Here is a 20,632-nt window from a genome sequence, read left to right as displayed (position 1 = left end):
TAAGCATAATTCAAAACATATTTATAATCGAAAATTCAATAGGAAATACACAATATGTTATGATAAACATTCATATTTTCCGGAAAAGTTTATCTTCAAATAGAACCTTTATGAAACCCAAAATGTTAAAAAATCATATTTTGTGTTTAACTGTTAACAGTTTTTAAACATTCCGACGGATGGCAGCAGCGGACAGTCGACTGGCGCTCCTGGTGGGAAACCTTGGAACTTCCTTCGGGTAAAGCATTGTTGGGTGATATTGTTGTACGAACTACAGAGAAAACTAGACACGATAACTACTGTAAAATTGTTTGTGTTGTAATTTATTTAAACTCATTAATTAACAGATTAAAGATCAAACTTGTGCAACGTAATCCGAGCATAAAAAGGGGGGAAAATGTATTTCGTCGTAAACGTACCCGTGTATGTCCAGATCACGAAGTATTTATTGGTTTTAATGTTACTTAAGTCAGGCACGGGCCTTTTAACCTGTGTTCTAATACTATAAATTGTAAAAATTGCTTGTAAATAATATTTTAAATACATGTTTTGTTGCAAAGGGGTTTAGTATAGGTCGTTTAGTGTTTTTGTAGCCAATGACAAAACTAAAATGGCTGTAGTACTCCAAATAAAAAAATCATTACCACACGCCAAACTTAACAATGTACACCTTATCAAAATATAATGTTGAATCATTCGCGTATTTAAGAACCATAGCAGCAACGGAGGTATTACGTTATAAACTTACTAAAAATGTCAGATTTCGTAATTTACAATCAGTGAAAAATATAAAATTTTAAAAAACAAAAAAACACATGGCAAACCAATTAAAGATAACCTTGTATAATTGAAAGGTTTAATCGATTACCGGTATCGACCGTAGGTACAATTTTACTTGGTAATAAATCAGCGATTATTGACGCAGACTAGGGGTGGGTGGGGGGGGGGGAAACACCCTCAAGTAATCAGCGTGGGCAAGGAACGAAACGTCGTAAAAGGGACCGATGGACCAGGATCTCCCGCGCTTCCGCCAAATTTGGTGGGAAAACCGCGGAAACCAGTGACACGCTTAGCACTATGGGTAATCGTTCTTGTCCCTTAGTCGGCACCGTTTGTGTCAGCGACCACAGAATTAAATTTAGAGTGAAATTTTTAGAATTTTTATTCTGTGGTCGCTGGATTGTGTGTGTAGCTTCGTACTGTTCAGAGAATGTGACGTTGTTATTGTAGGTTTTAATTGATTAAGTGTATTGTTGAACTACTCCTTTGCCAATACAAATTGAAGCTTTGTTTTAAATGTTTAGAAAATATTAAGTACAATAAAGTATATGTAATCTAAATGGTATTAATCTTGAAATAAAATTGAATAGATTACGTTTATACTAAGCCAACACATATTGACACTTTATCGTAAATCTAGATACGTTGTTTTAAATATACAAAACATGTTAAAGCGAATATAAGTAGGGTACAAGTGATGAATTAATGCTATAATAGCCTTGTTGTTGCAAAGATCAGTCAATGTCTTTGCCCGAACCATCAAAAAAGCCTAATGATTAAATTAAGTTGTATCCCATTCCAAACCATAAATTATCTACTGACTTTTCTCAAGTTATTCGATTTTCTGTCACTTAACGAGCACAAGTACCATCCAGCTATTCAAAAAATATTCCAAACAGAGTAGTGAAATATTGTAACAGTTCACCCAACTAAAAGGAAGTGGGAAACAAACATGATGATTACCAACAGTTCATATTTGATTTGTTTGTTTTGTCTTAATAATATTGTTAAATTTAATCTTGCACTGTCTACAGTGTGTTGTTTAGTGTATCTATTTCAATCATTTTCTGCACAATGTTGAGTCAAATGCTGCCTCTTCTAAAGGTAGGATCAGAATCTAGATCCCAGAAAGTATTAAGTTAGCAGGGTAAGTACTCCCTCCAACCTTCCCATTAGTGTGTGTGTGTGAGGGGGGGGGGGGTTGAAAGTACAGAGCCAAGTCAGGACACCCCTTGGTCCTGTAATCAGGATGATTCGCCTGGACCCTACTAGCAACGGCACGTACAGCTTAAGTCCCGTCTTACCTCAATTAACAAGAGTCACCGACGACAAATTTGTACGTTGGAGGGAACCGTGGTAGTCCAGGCAAACTAAACAAACTTACATAGGGACCGTTAAAAAAATTGCAAGAAAACGTTTTATGGTTTTATTTTGTAGAGTTGGGTTTGCAGAATGACATACTAAAAGTTGCCAAAAATCGGTGCACGAGAAAACCACTAAAATCACAATTTAAAATGGCGGCTTTTTTCAACATTGGACAAATTAAAAAACATATTTCTCATGCATTTGCTATGCACATTTTTCGAGATATTGACTTGGGACCACCGCCTGTATTTATTGAGTGGTTAGTACTTCATTTTGATAGGGAACATGTTTTTGGCCGCCATCTTGGATCCGCCATATTGGACATAGATAATTTTTTTTCAATGTAATGATAGTGTTGTGACACATCATTACCAACTACATTTTTACACTGATTTCAATGCCGAAATCCGTTTTTAAATATCTTTATTCATTTAGAAGATATATACAAAAGAAAACTCTGCACCATACATTTCTTATGGACGTTTCGTAGTTTGATATATTTTTTTAAATTATTTTTCTTATATCTCCAGTTCTTATTAACGCTTGTAGTTCGTTCTAGGCTTAAAATATTCAGTAATGTAAGGGCTTTCATTTGAGCTCTTGATCATTAAAATCAGACGAGTTAAAGACCTGCTACGAACCTCAGAACAATATTAAATTTAACTTTTTAGAAATATATTTTTATTAAAAGATTTATAACTCGGGTTGTTAATACGTCACCGAGTTCTTTCTGGTCTCAAATTACTCAGTAAATGTTTGGCTTTAATTTTATTGATCATTAAACAAAATCTGACAATTTTAAAATGAGCCATGGACCATAATTTAACATTAGAATGTATTTATTTTGAAATTTGTCTTTAGTTAAGGACATATATCCCAAACCCTAATAACACCTGGAAAGTAATTCATAGCTAAAATAAAAGTCAATATTTTGGCGAATTATTTAAGACTATAAAGAGTTTTGGGAGTTATTTAGAATTAGGAATATACGTCTTTAACTAAAGACAAATTTCAATATAAATACATTCTAATGTTAAATTATGGTCCATGGCTCATTTTAAAATTGTCAGATTTTGTTTAATGATCAATAAAATTAAAGCCAAACATTTACTGAGTAATTTGAGACCAGAAAGAACTCGGTGACGTATTAACAACCCGAGTTATAAATCTTTTAATAAAAATATATTTCTAAAAAGTTAAATTTAATATTGTTCTGAGGTTCGTAGCAGGTCTTTAACTCGTCTGATTTTAATGATCAAGAGCTCAAATGAAAGCCCTTACATTACTGAATATTTTAAGCCTAGAACGAACTACAAGCGTTAATAAGAACTGGAGATATAAGAAAAATAATTTTAAAAAAAATATCAAACTACGAAACGTCCATAAGAAATGTATGGTGCAGAGTTTTCTTTTGTATATATCTTCTAAATGAATAAAGATATTTAAAAACGGATTTCGGCATTGAAATCAGTGTAAAAATGTAGTTGGTAATGATGTGTCACAACACTATCATTACATTGAAAAAAAAATATCTATGTCCAATATGGCGGATCCAAGATGGCGGCCAAAAACATGTTCCCTATCAAAATGAAGTACTAACCACTCAATAAATACAGGCGGTGGTCCCAAGTCAATATCTCGAAAAATGTGCATAACAAATACATTTGAAATATGTTTTTTTAATTTGTCCAATGTTGAAAAAAGCCGCCATTTTAAATTGTGATTTTAGTGGTTTTCTCTTGCACCGATTTTTGGCAACTTTTAGTATGTCATTCTGCAAACTCAACTCTACAAAATAAAACCATAAAACGTTTTCTTGCAATTTTTTTAAGGTCATATCCTATATTTACCCGACTATGGATTATATTTACTTTTTTATATTTGTAGAAAGGCTTTACCTTAGGCACATTTATAGACTAATCTTATCTATACACTACTACTTTATTTTACTAATTTAACCATTGGATTGCATTTATTCAACGACATATAAATTGTTCTTTGTTCTAGAGCGCGGGACTTCGGTCCAAGAGGTCCCGGGTTCAAATCCCGCCAAATTAGCAATGGATTTGATCTAAGCGATAATGCCGCAACCCCTAGGTCTAGCCTGAAGTAATGTGAAAAACAATCCCGGGTTCATGCCTAGCGTCCTAGGACAAAAAATAGGATAAATATTGAAACAACCTTTCTTTACATAAAAAACCGTTGATTCCGAAGGTAACTTTACTGATTTGACGGACATAAACGTTTCTGGACTCGTTTTGTCATTTGAGGGTATAATAAATTATGTTTTCTCCCAATTAGCCAAAGTAAGACAGTGACAACACTTAGGGTTGCCCCATCCCTTTCAAAATATATTTCCTTTAAATTGCTTTAAAAAAACATAAAAACAAGCAATGTATCCTCAAACAGTTGATAAATCCACACGCTAAGCAAAACTACCACCCCTAGTAAAAGATTATATTTAAATCTCTTTCAACGCGTAACACTCAACGATTAAAAAGATGAAAACACATTTTCCACCATCAGTAATTAACTTAACGTATCAGCTTCTTCAAGCGTCTAATGATTCAATCTTGCATCAGGGAGGAGAGAGGGGCAAATCTTAGAGGGATGAGAAGGAATATTAAAATTAGAGTTTTACACTTGACAATTAGAAATAAAACAGTTGGCCAGCAATACGTTACTTGCGGACAAACTTTTCCAAGCTCTTTTTTATTAGGAAAAGTTTTGGGTTGGGGGTTTTCCGCTGAAGTCAACCAAACGCGTTACGACCTCGAAATTGCTTCGGCCTTCTCATTTATTTTATTTCGTCAAATCAACTGCTGAAATGATGTTGAAGGTGTTAACCCTTCAAATTTGTAAAGGTTTTGTAAAAGATCACGTACATATTGTGGTTTGGTATTAAACATTAGTTACTCAAATTGTTGTCAAAATTAAATTAAATTTTTATAATGGTAAGGACCGAAAATTAGGTTCTGCAGCTTGAATTCAAGTTTCGAGACCCCTTAAACACTTATACCCGAGGTGCGATCGCTTTTTTTACCAAAATGTAACTAAGGGGTGTAAAAACAATCACGAACTAAATATACTGAGTTGACCACTTCATACTTTAGGTAAAAAAATTTCATTTTACTTCGGAACGATAATAGATTGACGTTGTTTATAATAAAGAAATTGTTATTATGCAGCAGTAAACGAAGCAGTTAGATAAATTAAGTTTGGGGGGCTCAATTCTAACACTGGTAGCAATTTTTAGTAGAGTGTGTACTTTGAGGTAAAGAATTTTTTGGTAGAAGGTACTATACAATTTCTCTAATTATCTTTGCCTGTGTTGCCTTTCAAATACACACTTCCAACATGCGTTAAGTATTTACAAGTTTTGTAATTGATTAAGGTGAAGTAAATTCGGTATAAAACTACTTTACAAGGTTACTTCAATACTGTAGTTGTTTGTGTTACTAGTGAGCGAAGTGGCACTTTGCTGCACATGAGAGGTAAGCCTATGTTTACGCACGAGCCGCAGGCGAGTGTGGAAAGTTTCTCGACTGCAGCAAAGGCAATTTGCACTTTTGTTACACATATTTTTCCTACAGTTATTATAAAGCATAGAAATAATTAGTCTTGCAAACACTAAAAACACGTTTGGGGGTTAGGTCAAGTCCAAGCGTTGAACGAATGGGAGGGGCCTTGATGGGAAACACTGCAACAGCTGATCATAGTCGTAGTATCTTTAAGTGTTGCCTTATTTTCAAGCGTACACGGTTATGTACCTAATAAAATCACGCTGTTTTGTGTGGTTAGGTTGGAAAACGGTGCGGCAAAAGTAAGTATATGCAGCAATTAGCAACTTCCTGTACTATAATCAGTGCAAGGAAGCCCACTTGGTCAGTTGACTGTAGAAACTTCATTTTGTTGTAAGATGTTTTAGGCTCTACAAACATAAGCTCTCTTCAACACGTTTAAAAACCGGTCAATAAATTATCGAGATAAATCCATCAAAAGTAGTAATGCTTGCACACGGCAGAATTTCCCTAAATGGATGTAATCAGAAACGTCAAAGGGAAGTAAACGAATGAAGCGCACTAGTTTGGTAATTCGATGAGTGGAGATTTCCACGGGGGCGGAGGCGCGAGCTCATGACGCGGAGGGAGATACAACCCCTCAACTGGGGGATGGGGACGGGGGATGACGTAGTCGGTGACTCATCGTTACTTCCTGGACTGTAAACAGTTAACTGTATGAGACACCTCTCGTGTATATAGTGAAAAGGTTAAACATGTAATATAGGAATTTGGTAAATTTGAGCATACCCTTTGCATTATGGGAGAGTGTCCCTGAACTTATATATTTTAAATTTCATTTTGTAGCACCTGAACTGCGTCGTATAGGCTATTACGTACCTCGTCTTGCAGTTCAAATACAGTGTTTGAAGTCCACTACATATGTTTCGCCAAATATAGCATTCTCAAGAGGTTAACATAACCCTATCCAACATAAACGTGTCCAAATTGGGCTCACCAAGATGTAAATTTCATATACATATTTTTGTATTTGAAATTTACATCTTGACAAGTTCAATTTGGATACAATGTTTATGTTAACCAATTGAGAATGTCATATTTGGCGAAACTAATGTAGTGGGTTTCAAACACTTTTGAACTGCAAGACGAGGTACGTAATAGTTTAGTATTATGTATTTTACCTTGTACTCAGGGGCATTCCCATATTGCTAAGGGTATAGTTCTGTCTGAGAACCGTGTAGTTTCAGACTTTGAAGAAGACATACACCATATATGGACCAGCTGTAGGCATTTTTACTTCCCCCTCTATTCATAGTAAATGGAGAATGTATTGTTTTGTCAACATTATCGAGTTTTTAGTGGATTTTGGGTGGAAATATTTGTTTAACGTCCCTAAACACCAGAAAGTGGTTTTTAAGTAATGTCTGTATGTGAGTGAGTGTGTGTGGATAATTTACAGAGCTACATACTACACGTGAACCGATTTCGACGAAATTTGGTATATATAGACTGGCAAGCTACTAATGCATGATTTTGCTTGATGCATCTCCATGATTTTTTCCCCTTTTAAATTTACACTTTCAATGGTGATTTTGTCACGAAACCCAAACATGTGTCAGTTTGCTGATACCGTTTATTTCAAATGCAGAAGGAAGTTGTTGAATTAGTTCCTTACAGAGAATGTTTCTATAGTGTATTTCCTCTACAATACACTATATACGTTGAGACTTGCTCAACATAGTTAACAGTAATTTAACATTATTAGTTCTAGTAGAACCGTTAGAGAGAATGAACTCAAGTCGACATGGCTGCTGCTTCAGGAAGGGATTGTATTTCATGTTTCTTAAGAATTGAACATATGCATAGAGTATCAACATAGATCAAACATAATTATAAGATTGGTATATTATATGAAATTATTGTTTGGTATATTTAATTAGTTATACTTCCATCTTTGACTACCATAAATATAGTATTGTACTGTATATAGCCAGAGATACTATACTGGTTTATTGTGACATGGTGCTATTGTAGGGTTGTCGAATTCTACAGAAATCTTTAATTTACATCAGCACATTCTGGTGGTGCCTAAATTCAACGTCGTATATTAAAAATAAAAAACAATAAAAACCACAATATTAGCTTGGGTATGGAGTGTTTAGCTATACCAATGGTCAAATATATCATTTTACTATCACATGTATTAATGCGATGGTTTTACAAGAGTGATTAAAATTCCAAATGGTAGCAATGTACAATGTTTGTAAACATTGAAAAGCGCGGACTCAGTCAATGTTACTTTTGTAAAAGTCGTACAAACCACTGTTACAGTGTTACAGTACTGTTGGAAACCTAATCTTCTCTCTGCTGAGGTAGCCAATACTGTCACGATGCTGACGATCTCAGTCGGAACTATCAGCAAGGTTTCACTTTGCAAATGTGGACCTTTTGTTATTTATTGTAGCTAACTTCAAGATAAGTAATTAATTAACACATTCTTATCATTTCTATTTGACATAACATTGTGTTTTTTTTTGGCACTTTTGGTAATTTTTTTATGTTACGTTGAATTAATAATATATAGATGTTGGATTAGAAAGTAGTTAATTTGTGTACTTATTAGTGTTTACAGATTCATAAAACATATATGCTACTTGATCTTAGATATTTATTATTACTTGGGGTCGTCCAGTGTTCAAAAACGACCAAAAATATGTAATGTACAGACTTCTCTATTTTCACCACACGCTGTAAATAAAACATGTGATTAGAATTTCTTTCATTTGTGTTGATTTTCTGTTCATATTTCGTTGTTATTTTATAACCAGCATGGCAACCCGTAAGGCCCATGTTAATTTTATTAAAATTTAAAATTCATTTATTGTGCTTATTATTGAGCCTATTTTAATTTTGTAAAGGAATTCTACACATCTACAGGAAAATATCTTTCTACAGTATTCGTAGATTTCCCCTTCGATGCACACGAGCTGAAAAAAGGTTTCAAAGAAACATGCTTGCCTAAATATAGATATATTTCCCAGCGATAAGAACTTGAATATTTGGTGTTGCCGGTTTTATAGTAGCCTAATGTTCTTGCAAAAGCGCAATATATTATTCTATTTTAGATATATCACCACGAAGTCTGACATCTTTAGTGAGTGTCAGTGTAGTATTGCATGTATTATATTACAAATAGAATAATTTTCAAAAATAAACCAAAGGTCACAAAATCAACTCCTTGTGAACTGACCATACTGAAGGTTTATTAAGAGTGGTATATGTTTTCAACCACATCCCCACACGGGAGCCAAGGTATCAGAATGGAGGGGGAGGAGAGGATTCGTCATTTTCCGCCTAGTTCCCGCCAACAAGGTTAACTCCCGCCAAATCTCGGTTAATTGAGTGGCAGATTTCCCATCAGCCATCAAGAGTTGAGGATTTAATAATTACATGGCAAAGATATTACGTCGCATTTCGAACTATGTTTTTGGCAGAAATATTTCTTGGCATTGCGTTAAAAGTGAGCTACAACATTAACTTGTGTTGAAGGATGAAGATTATTAAGTGTGAAACCCATTTGTCAATAGTTACTGAGTAAACTTTTTTGTGGAATATGAAGTAAAAAGTTTAGTAAAACAAAAAGTTAGGTACATATGCAAACGTTTGTTTCTAAAATACGTACACTTTTTATTTGGATCACTAAATACAAGTGCGAATAAGTCAACCTAAAGATTATCTACAGGAAAGAGGTTAATTAAGTCTTATTCATATTAGTACGTCTCTCAATTTGCTTTGAACGTAGATTAAAATAAAATTTTTTAAATAACTCAGTCTGTAACTTGTTTAAAATATTTTAAACAACTGTCCATACAAAAAGTCTACGAATTACATTATTCCAATCTATTGAACTGCATTTTGGACGGAAAAAATTTTACACAACAATCAAAAGAAATCTTCACATCACATAATGTTCGTGTTTATAAAGTTCGCAAAAAGAAAATAAATTACAAAGACAAACTATTCAGTAGTCACTGCCAGGTAGGTCTTCAAGAGTGCGGTTTCAAAGGTACGCATCTCTATGCACCTCGAGGGTTGATTACTCTATGCACTAGAGGGTGTACTCTATGCACTTGCATTCGCTGCGCCTATTAACAGAGTACTAGGGGGATTTCTTACTGTATCGATCTTGTTCTTCCTCTCTCTCACTCTTGCTACGCACTATCGCACGCCAGTTCTACGACGCAGTTTTATATGGGTTCAGTTGAAATATTACGTAGAATTGATTTTTTTTAAATTTTGGTTTGTATCTGGAGTTTTACTTTAGTTAGGTAAAGTGATGCTAGTGAAATGTTTTTCCTATGTTACACCATTTAAACACACTACTATAATATCTGTATATCTTAAGGATCAACTGAAGACCAAGTGTTATGTCTGATCTGGTACATATTGTACGATGTTTACGATGAATTTCTTGTTACAGTATTTTACCATCTATATATTAATAGGCAAGCATGTTTCTTTAAACCCTTTTTTCTCAGCTCGTGTTCATCGCAGGGAAAGTCTACGCATACTGTTAGAAATATATTTGCCTGTAGATGTGCAGAATCCCTTTATAAATAAAAAAAGCCCAAAACAAGCACAAAAAATGAATTTAAATTTTTTTTTAATTTTCCTGGCCCTTATGGGTTGCCATGCTGGTGACAAAATAACAACAAAATGGAAACAGAAAACCAAAACGAATGGAATAAACTCCACTCGCATGTTTTATTTACAGTGTGGGGTGAAAATAGAGATGCCTGTACTTATTTTTGGTCGAGTTTTCGACCACTGGACGACCTCTAGTATATATTAAACCAAACAGATCTTAAATCATCGTATTGCACGTCCTCTAGCAAGAGTAAAGAACACGGTCAGAAATTAATCTCTAAATTCAAGAATGCCATTCATACGCACTCTATGACCAAAGTGCCATCAACGCACTCCCGACTCAAAGAAAATAGTTTTTTTAACATTTAACAACCTTAATCTGTTCGAAACAAATACAGATATCTAGTAATAAACTTATTGCGCATCCTCTATCATCACTACGAGCAAACCATATGTTTTCTGTAAAAAAAAACCCTACACTTTATGGCTCATAAAACATCAAACATCAACAAATGCTTTCTATTAGACTGAGAAACATTCTCATATACCAGCGTCTATATACCATCGTGAATATACAGCAAATCCTAATTATTTGGAACCAATAGAAAAACAAATGTAAATTTCTTACTGAAAAAAAAACTCTTATTCCACGAATTTAAAGCCTACGTTTAGCGTGAGAGTACAAGTACCGTTCGTTGGTCGGTAAAAAGTAGTTTAAAGCAAGTTCCACGGGTAAAAAAACTTGAGAGACCGGTCCTCCACCTGATGTTTGCAATTTGAATAGATGCAGCCCCTCTATAGCCCCGGCGCGGGTGTACGTACTGATTTCGTACTGTACCAAACATGTACTGAAGATTAAATTAAAGATCCGATTTATTCATATTTTTTGAGTTGGCTGGCTGCATGTTTTAATTTACTACTAAACTCTGACCACGAACTATTTGTTTAAAGTTTGTTGTATTACCGTAACAGTTTAAGTAGATTTAACACCATTCACGGATGTATTAGGGCGACTAAAAAAACTTCAATCAGGTGTTTAGCACTAAAAGGTGTACAAATTGGAAGCCACATAATAACTTGATTTATTCCAATTTCGTTAGGTTTAATGTAGATTCTTACACTTGCATTCGTTTTTAAAGTTTCTTGTTGACTGCATATAACTCCATTGTATACGCTTTTGTCAGTTTTATAATAAAAATGAACTCAGTTGAACTGTGAAAATTATTGATTTCTGTCGAATATGATAAGTTTTAAACAGGGCCAAACTGAAATTACAGCTATAACCTGTGGTATAAACTACATCTTTTTACTTCACGTCAAACATCAACTGAGGGAAGATTTTACAGCTCATTCTGTTAGTAGCTTCATTAACTATAGGCCTACAAGTAAATAGAAGCTTATTCATCAGTAAAAAATAATAAAAATGTCTAAAGCTGGACTATATAATTTAGTGCCCACAACTCTATCGCTAACCTAAGAATTTCGAAATGGTCAAGCGCTCCACGAGATATGTGATCGAAAAGCTGACCAAAATATTCCCGGAAATCTTTACCAACAATGTGTATCATATAGTGTTTTATCACAGAATCATTTCAAATTTCACGTTTCCGTCCTGTCGGTTGGTAAGCCTGCTTGATCCGCTAATCTCAGTTCTCACGTCCCGAATTCGATCTTTTGTTAACATTATGTCGCAAGCTATAAATTACTAGCCGAGCTACTGCTATTTAGCATTATAATTGTGCAACTGCGAAGCCAAGATGGCGGCTGCAGCTGCTGGCCACGTGCTCGCAGGGTTGCCAACCCCGTATCGATCGGGTGTCGCCAACCGCGCAAAACTAAAAACAGTTGTAAACAACATTACGCAATCTGCTCGAGATACGCTTTGTCGACGCAGCCAAAAATTCTTGAGATAAATGTGAAAACTTTGAAGGCTTAAAGAGGAATAGTTGTTTTACTCTCACATTTACCTTTCTAATCATTAAGGGTAATTATAATCTGGAAAATTATGATTTTGAAAATCTTTGAATTTCCTACTAGGATAACCTGAAAGCTTCAAAATTAGGCAGTGCTTTGAATTACTTCTAAGGAAAGAATACCTTTTAAAACGTATTTCTGTACAGAAAAGGTGACAGAATTAAAGTTCTTGTTTAAACTATAAAGAAGAAAGTAAAACATGTTCCACCTTTTCTACAAGTTAATTAATATTTATTTTGTAATACAACCTAAGCTAAGATAACATTTTAATTCACAAAAACATTTTACTACAATGACATTTTAAAACAATGCTTTAATTAACAATTTAAGTAGATTCCTTATCAAGCCGGTATCTACTAAATGATTTAAAACACACCAGCCCAACGTTTTAGGCATATTTTACTCTTTAGTAAGAAGCATTTGCCATTAATTAAACGTTATATTTAACGTTAAGGCTAGCATGGTTTTGAAGAGGATGATCCGTCAGACAGATAGACAGACAGACAGACAGACGGACACCTGGTCCCTCAGCTTCCGGAACACATGGACAGACCAGGAAGTGGGATATGGAACGAAGGAATAGAAGCTTAGGTTACTCCAGCTAGACAAGGACATTTGGAAATGAACGGTCCCTAACCTTTGATACAATGAATTGTTTTTTGATAGCTATTCAACATCAGAAAATGTCAAAATTAAATCCAAAATTTAATACACACGGAATTTACGGGTACTTGGGGTATACTGGATACTGAGGTTATTTTTTAATATAATTAGAAAAATAACTTATTAGTATAAGACCATGATTGCCGAAATGCTTTACAGTAATACAATAACTACAAGATACGATATCTATTAAATCTGAATATTTTAGTCGACGAAAGGCTAATTTTATGTTATCCTTTTTTGACATTGGAAAAATCAATAAATGTGAATAAATACGATTAATTTTGATAGCCTATTAATGTAAAAAAATATTAATCTAAGTTTATTTTCTATTTCTAAATTTAGAAATAAATTGTCGTGAAAATATATTAGTAGGCCTACGTTATTGTAGGCGAAGGTAGATTTTAACTTAGCTCATTTTTAAACAAGCAGACCAAAATATATATTTGAATAAAAAAAAATAACTCATCAAAAGTGTTCACCATGATGGTAAATAGATTCGTCACTAATTCAGCTAAAAAAATTATAACTCTGAAATTATAACTAGACCTTTTTTCCCCACCCGCCACTAAACAATAAACATATCCCATTTACGGGATAAAATCCCAGCCTTCAAGCTACAAATAACTCACCTAGTGCACCTTACCCTCTTTACTCCTTACGATGGGGTAGTTCTAGGGGGATTCCCCTTATCAATGACAGGTGATGGCCAAGATTGATAAGAGGGTGAGGGAGAGCCCGTGACCTTGACAAGGGGAGACCATGGGTGGCGAGGGAAGGGCACCGAGAGGGTACAGGTGCCGGAGGGTAGATTACTTGCTGAATAATTGGGGTATTTCTACAAACAGATTGTGCCGTGGTTAGGGGCCTAAGGAGTTAAGGGTGTGTGTAATTATTACAGATTTAAATGTGGTTTTGAAATCTGAATAAGTGTAGGCATACATTTGTGAAAGGAAAATGTTGATATTTTTAGAAACCCCAATGGTATAAAAAGTAAAATATATTAGGGGAAACTGAAATTTAGTTCATTTAACTACAAATCCGTAAGATGGGATTGCATATGCAATTTTTGAATAGAAGTTTAACACTATTTTGTATTTTTACAAAATTGGAGTGTTGTTTTTGATTCTAGATTGTAATATCCCTTCTTGTTCTACGACAAACAGGAAATCAGTAGTAATAACAGAGTTTTACGAGCATATATATAACATGTAATTTTTTACGTACATTGCCTAATGTTTTAAACGAGAAATATAAGGCTTATCAAAGAATTGTGGTGATTAATTGGACACTAAACTCGTAGTTCGATCAATCCCTAAACAAACAAAAAAACATCGATCAGTAGCCTTCATCCAAACATGCTAATGCCCAAAATTAACAAGAAAGTGTGACACAAAATCATAACGTATTATAACTTTTATTTTGAAAGACCCGATTATACCGAAGAACAATTTCTTGTACATGTAATTAAAGAGAGGAAAAATACTGTTTATTACATTCTAAACGATTTCCCATCATTTGATATGATCATATACAAAAATAATATTTACCATTTCTCACAATTTTGACATGATGAACTATTATTTTAATAATAAAGATACAGGATTGCATTTGACTATTATTATAGTTATAGCATTGTAAGGCGCGCGACACTTCCCGCAGCACTTGCATGTAGCCATATTGACACTTGCTCCTTCCTATCTGTTTGGAAAACAACTGTGCATAGGAGAAATGGTATCGTTGTATTTCACTGACAGCTTACAAACACATACGTTGTATAAGAGATACTGTATAAAAAACTCGCCTAGGGCCACTGAATACGTGATGCACTTTAGATGATTTTTTATTAACATTTATCCCACAAGCTATAACATTTATTCCGAGTTAACCATACTAATTTACTGGTATGGTATACAGGTGTGCGTACTAGTGACCTCGTAGACTGGCATGTATATACCAGACCCAGATGCACGGTATACTTCCATAGTAGGGCTATTGACATGGTGTATTGGTATAATGGTATACTGGTAGACCTGTACCCCCACACATCTGCCAGCACATCTGGCCACTCTCGCCGTCTCTCTCGCTTTACTCATCCGCCGCCATTTTAATTAGTAAGTTTTGTTAATTGTCACCGTCATATGGTCGCCGGAACCGGAAGCTAGTGGATCAGCTGATTTTGTAATATACCCGCCCTTCACGCCCATTATAAACAAGTTTATTTTGTAATTCCTCATCGAGCGTGGGCCCCATCAACGATGAATTATGTCCAGGCATAACTAACTAGCATTAGTACGGCGAATGAATTGCTGTTTCTTTTAAGTTTTAAATGGCATATAAAACATCTGTCTCGTTTTCAATATGTTGACGGTCTTTGTTTTATTAATGTGTTAGGTTAGTTTGTTTTGTTCATTACAAGTTCATAGATTATTACATGAATTCTCGTTAGTTTTTCTTCTCGTTTTAGTTTTTATTGATATCAATAATCTTCGTGAATAGGTTTTCTGGGTATTTACGTTACGTTAAAGTTGTCAATTTAAGAAATAAATAATACGCCTTTAAACTCTCAAATAAAAAATATTGTAACATCGACAATCAAATATATTTAAATTACGATTATTGTTTTACGATAAAACAATTGACCTAAATTAACATGTTTAATAAACTAGAACGGGATAGTATTTGCAAACCAAGTGCTAGACGTGGAAAATATTTTCATTGTTCCTGATTAGCTGGTTGTGCTCAACTTTGTGTATAGTGTTTTTACCGATTGCTTTACAATAAGTTAGATTGGAAACGAAGAACCGAAAATCAAATTCTGATTTATCAAGATTGGTTTTACTCGTACCTTCACCCAATCGTTTAATTGTCTGGGAGGTTATAGCGCTTGCATTTAGCCCTTAAATTTGCTGGTTCGATACCAAGCGAAGGCTATTTTATACCCAGACGTCGTTTTCAAGCCATGATATATTAATGACCAAACGATTACATTTTCTTCCACATCTGAAAAAAGTTTGGAAAATCAGAAAGAAGAGGGTAGTTTGTTTGTAGGAAGACCAGGGTTTGGACCGTTCCCTTGCAACAAATTCAACAGTATTTAAACTCAAAACAATCAAACTATCCTACGGCTGATGTTAAAAGTGACAACGCAGGTGAAACTCAATTAAGATAAAAACAATGTAGGTGTTTACGGAAGCAGGCAAGTCGCTGTGAGGGGTAGGGGGGAAGGGGGGGGGGTCAAACCATCACAAACCCACGCTCGCAATGTTTACACGAGGGTCTGATGGTTGTGTAGGTCAGGGTTTCTATGTTTAGACGACCCTCTTTCCCTCTCACTCTCTCTCCCCCTTCTTCATCAATCAAATACTGTATCCCTCTAACCAATTAGTACTGCAGATTAGGTCTTTGTAATCCACGGAGTTTGACACGTCTAGTATTGGTTGGTGCGGGTTTGTCAAGTCAATTAAGGATTTGAGCTCACCATGCCTTTGAAAAATTAGGAAATAAAAGCATAGAGGAAACTAAGATAATATGTTACTATGAGAGTAAATAATGATATTTACACATTGTATAGAACGTAAATCAACAATAACTTCAGGAATTCGTTCTTTACTTGTAGAATTGAATGTTATCCTGCCTACGTATGCAACCGTTCTATATTACTTCTCAATATTTAAAAAATTACTATTTTTTAGGCCATTATTAATTGTACTCTTTTGGTTTTTTAAGGAGGCCTCCATACAGAATAAGAGACGGACTCCAACACTTTATAGTCACTTTCAAATACAGTATTAAAAAAAAGACTTGATAGAGAACTCATCGTTAATACATATTTAATGTTTTTTTTTAATTCAACCTCTTTTAATATACACCTTCTAAGATCGAAACTTAATTTGTGCTTGATCTTAAGGTGACTTAAACTACCTTACGAAAAATAGAGGTGGAGACTCCAATACTTAAAGGAGAGTCCAGCTTTTCGAAACCCCTACGGAGTAGCCAATGTGCACATACCACCATTCTATTATTTCAAAAGACGGCAGCTTTAGAATTAATCTAGGCTCTTGAAAATCAAAAACCACGTTGAACTTGCCCTTTTAGTGCCTTAAGACACTTCAACTGAATCTAAAAGATGAAACCTTTGATTCTTCATGGATATTCCATTATTACCAATACTTTATGCAGATGCAATCATAGACGATTGATATTTTCGCAACCTGTCTGTAAATGTCGCCTACCACACCATCATAGTTTGTCTGTTCCATCCCCATCAGCTGGTAGTGTTGTGGGAGGGGGGGGGGTCGCCATGTGGTCGCAGCTGCCAAGACCATCAGGATCAGACGAGGACCAAACATCTTAACATTCCGTCGCCAAGTCCTTCCTTGTGGCCTTTATTAGTCAAATTGTTCTTGTAAAATATAAATTTTCACATGCCACAATACGAGGATAAAAATTATTTTAATGCGTTCTGTACAAAATGAAATAAATGTCAGACTCCAGATTCTGGAATGGGTTTCAGATTCCTCAGGTAATTTATCCTAACTGAATAGTGTTTTTTTTCGTTTAACAGTCAAGAATTTCATTTATTGTATTTTTTTCGAATTATTTTTTGTCATAGTTTCTTTTTGAGTTGTTTTAGAGCAGAAAAATCCAAGGGGGTTTCTTCAACATTGGTTGGGGTGTATTTATTTTGTACTGTATTTAAATTTTATGTTGATTTCCTTTTTATTTGTTTAGGGAAAGATTATTATACATACATTGGCTATTAAATACTTATGTAAAGTTTTATCACATCCTGTTTGAGGTTTAATCTATTTTTTGAGTTGGTTGAGTTGAATGAGTCAAATAGGGTCAAAGGTCACAAAGGCGAATCAATTTAAACGCATCCTGGGATGTAGTTGACAGGAACAGCATCGGCGTGGTTGATGAAGTTTTGAATTGCTCAGTCAAAGAAAAGGTCAAAGAAAATACTAGTTTTTACTCACCTAGTTCAAAATATTCAACTCAAAAGGAGCTGCAAAAATATTTTGAAATTTCGTTAGAATGCGCCGTTTTGGAAGAAGAGAATCGTGATTTTTTGAAACAACTGTCTTTTGACATGTGTTGAATCAAGTAAAACAATAATTTATTGAAGCTTAGTGCAAAAGCTTAAACCAGGTAGAAATTACCGTATAGTATAACTAATTCCATGCCAAAAAGTTCTAAATTACAAAAAAACTCAAAAAAACCCTATAAACTGAATTTCGGATTTTCGTTTCGTGGAATTGTGTAATGAAACACCACTTCAATATTTTTTTATGGAAAATTCTTCGGGACGATCGTGTAGGCCTAAACGAGTGGTTGTAAATATAGCTTGAAACAACATGATAAAACTAAATATATGAAATTTAATCTTCTAAACATAAAAAATAATGATATCTGTAACGAGAGAATGCCACCTCAACACCTATTTATACCTCAAATATTTATTTATGTTCAAAAATCCACACACACCACCAAATAGCGCCGAAATCCTCATATTTAACCCGTCAACGAGTTACACCCCACTGAAAATCAAAGCAAGGTAAAGCCGCGCGATTAAATTCATGAAGTCAAAAGTGGCAATTTGTTAAGCGCCGGCGCCCAGAACAAGGGGGAGGGTTCGAGCCCTCAAGAGCAGTCAAAGGGGAAACGTACAAAATAAGCCCCTAGTCACCTGACTGCATCAAGGCACCGCGGACCCCATTTTGGGGGAGGAAAATCTGGGCCACTGTATCAATCCCCATTGCAGCACCTGCCCTACCCCATGAAACAATACTGATCACCCTTTACCAAATCAAGGCCGCAAATTTGTCGATGGGTGGTCGAACTGGGGTTGGTGCGAAGGGGTTTGGGTTTTTGTCGAGGAGGTGCATGGGATTTTGAACAGTAGCTGCAAATTATTCTGGAAGTAAATAAAGAAAAGTGAATCTGTAAATGAGTCGTGGTGTTTTGGATGTGCTTCAAAGTCAAATTAAGCTCTTGTTGAAAATTCTCGTTTAGTAGAGCTTTAGTTGACGACGTTTGAGAGGCTTAGAGGCTTTGAAGGACCGAAATAAGAAAGAAACAGTTAGGAAACTATGTCTCAAGTATGATTAAGTTTTGGAGCGATAAGTAGCCACGGTAAAGTCTTACTATTGTAAACATAAAAAGTGTTTTATTTGAAAATAGCCAAATCGGCTTCGCAACACAAGATCATTGAAATTAAAGGATTTAGGGCTTTTTTTATCACTCAGGAAAATGCAGCAACAACCTTTAAAATCCTTCATCGTGGCAATCCGAGAGATTTTCGACATCAAACCCATTGGACATCAACTCAACATGTTTCACCTATTGAAAATCGTCCCTCAATGACGGAGAGTGAGGAAATATCTTACAATATTAACTCAGGATACAATATCATGACTTTGATTGGTTAAAGGTCTTCTGGAAATGAAAATGCAATTTTCCCGACATTTAAACATTTTTGAAAAGGGATCTCTGAAAGGACACACTGGTTTGGAATTTCTAAGCAGCCCTGATGTACACAAAGACAGTTTAGTTAGCATACCTCAAGCTATGCAAAGTGACCATGACCTTGTGTCCATGTAGGGGGGGGGGGGGGGTTACAACACGCAAGTGAAAACATGCGTGACCCAACGATACGCGCATTGCTTCGGACACAGGTAACTATCAGCCAAAGCACGCACATAAACATTAACTAGTGCAGCTAACCAACAAGGAAATGTTTACGTAAGATCCTGGTGAGAAAACGATCTTTCGAGAAATTTTTGTCAATGCAAGGCTACGCACACGACTGGGTAGTAAACATACTAAAATGTGATGCGTACCGCAACGATGCCTACTGTAAGAATTTTAATTCAAACGTGACGCCATTGACACAAGCGTGTCTTTAATGAAAACTTGAAGGCACCTTATTTGGGTAAGGGTATAAAAAATTGATAGCTTCTAAAGACATTGGAACCGTGAAATTTATTGTTTTCGATAATCATTAAACTTATACGGAAGCACTAAATACAGGGAATAGCAAAACAAATAATATTGTTAATGTTGGTTAGAATTTTCCTAGTTAAAAATATTCACGTATTTCTAAAGTGCTAGATCCAAAATTTTTGTTTGCACACAAGGTATACATAATCCTGTATGTCATTTGGTCCAAGGCTTTCCTTTGTTACTCACACTATCAACATTTCCAATTCAAAGTAATGGGTCGCCGGAATTTTATCCCCCTGGAATTTTACCCCCTGGGCAAAGCTGACGTCACTATGACGTAGTAACCTGAGTGGCCAAAAGTTTGTTCGCGGCCGGAATTTTACCCCCGCGGATTTGGAAGTCTAATGAAAATAGTCAGAGCGTGATTAATTAGATTAGCGATAAAAACCGGAATTTTACCCCCTGTCCATATAACTAGCGTTTAGGCAACTGAAGATGTACGGGCCGGATTTTTACCCCCGGAATTTTACCCCCCGGAATTTTACCCCCGGAATTTTACCCCCCGGAATTTTACCCCCTGGCTGATTTTAGAAATTGAATGATTGATTTTTTAATTTCTTTTTTTTAATTAATTGCAAACATTTCATTATTTAGTAGCCTATCTTTATTTATTTATTTTGTAATCTCAACTAAGTAAACAGAATTCGCTGTTTTATTTTGATCATATTAACCAA

The 20,632-nt window shown here is 35.0% G+C and overlaps 1 protein-coding gene across 3 annotated transcripts in view; it reads right to left on the bottom strand.

Moving 5' to 3' along the window:
* Positions 1-20,632, bottom strand: part of LOC128985625 (methylcytosine dioxygenase TET-like) — an 88,681-nt gene that overhangs the window by 41,063 nt on the left and 26,986 nt on the right. The window lies entirely within an intron of this gene.

The sequence above is a fragment of the Macrosteles quadrilineatus genome, unplaced genomic scaffold (genome assembly GCF_028750875.1).
Source record: "Macrosteles quadrilineatus isolate MER2022 unplaced genomic scaffold, UCM_ALF_1.0 Scaffold_2__2_contigs__length_208266976, whole genome shotgun sequence".
Classification (NCBI taxonomy): Eukaryota; Metazoa; Arthropoda; class Insecta; order Hemiptera; family Cicadellidae; genus Macrosteles; species Macrosteles quadrilineatus.
The sequence above is the reverse complement of the archived record's forward strand: the minus strand, read 5'-3'. Positions and strand labels throughout refer to the sequence as shown.